Here is a 1,323-nt window from a genome sequence, read left to right as displayed (position 1 = left end):
GAATATTTGGTAAAGCTACACCAATGTACATCCTCTTTGAAATACGGCATATACAGGCCGAGGGGCTAGACCCAAGGTGGCCGCTGGATCGGAAAAGTAAGTAAAGAAATACGGCATGTAAAGAATATTTTTAAAATCTTATATAGTACAAACTACGCACTCTTTAGCAGAAGTTTGAATTTATCACTGTTCACCAAGATGTGACAGAGCTGAGTGAACGTCAAAATGACACTGGGCGTAATATCTGTGATATTTAGACACCTCTGCATAAAATTGCGCTGAAGGTTAAATCTCTAGTATAATACCGTTATCACAGCCACAGCGCGAGACAGTAACTGTGAGCTTTGCTGTAAATCACAGTATCACTGTCGCGATGAAGGACAACTGTATAAAGAAAAAAATGACCCTGGACGCCTCTGGTGAACTTTGAATTGACTGAATGACATTGATAAATGATTACGTTTTTTTTATGACAGTAATGTTCAGTCAATGTCCAAGCATCTGCGTTTGTTGCCATTTTATTGTCCAAAAGTTGCCACAAAAAATGGCAAAAGTTGCCATAAAAGTTGCCAATAATTTTCAAACTTTCAGCTCTCTGTGACGACAAATATAGCAATATGTTGATAGAGGTAACTTAATCTAAAGCACCAGAGTTTCTAAATTCTTGTGTTCTGTTTCAAGCACCCAGAAGATCATTTATTGTAGCCACACAGAGTGTAAAAAGGTGAAAAATAAAAGTTTCACAACAGAATGAAATCACACTTAGAACAGAACATAGACAACCACAAAAAAAACAAATAAGGGCGTGTGTCCGTCTATCCGGAGAGTGGCTGTTTTAACCCTAAGCGTGTGTTATTCAAGAAAAAGTACAGGATATTACATGTAAATTATGGAATCACACACAAGGCCCGGCCAGTGTCAGTACATGTACATGTATTCAGGTTTGGTGGAGACACGCTCTCACATATAAGGCTTTTATTTTTTTATATAAAGGTAGGAACAACATCAAATTAAATGATATTAACATTACGATAAACAGAAAAAAATAGAAAACACATCAGAACAATATTTAGAAAAGAAAATAACACAGCAGCAAATTAAAACACATATTAGAGAGAAAAATCAAAGAGAAACAGCAATATAAGATAGTATGTAATGAACAATACTTTTTTTCACATGAAAATAACTAAACGGCGGGTCAACAAATGAGAAAGAGAAGAGGTAAAGCAGAAGGGAAAATAAACTTTCTTTCTAAAAGTAGAGAGGTTCGGTTTCTTTCTTTTTTTTCTTTTTTTTTTCTTTTTTTTTTTCTTTTTTTTTTTT

This window comes from Aplysia californica, unplaced genomic scaffold (assembly GCF_000002075.1).
Source record: "Aplysia californica isolate F4 #8 unplaced genomic scaffold, AplCal3.0 scaffold00030, whole genome shotgun sequence".
Classification (NCBI taxonomy): Eukaryota; Metazoa; Mollusca; class Gastropoda; order Aplysiida; family Aplysiidae; genus Aplysia; species Aplysia californica.
The sequence above is the reverse complement of the archived record's forward strand: the minus strand, read 5'-3'. Positions refer to the sequence as shown.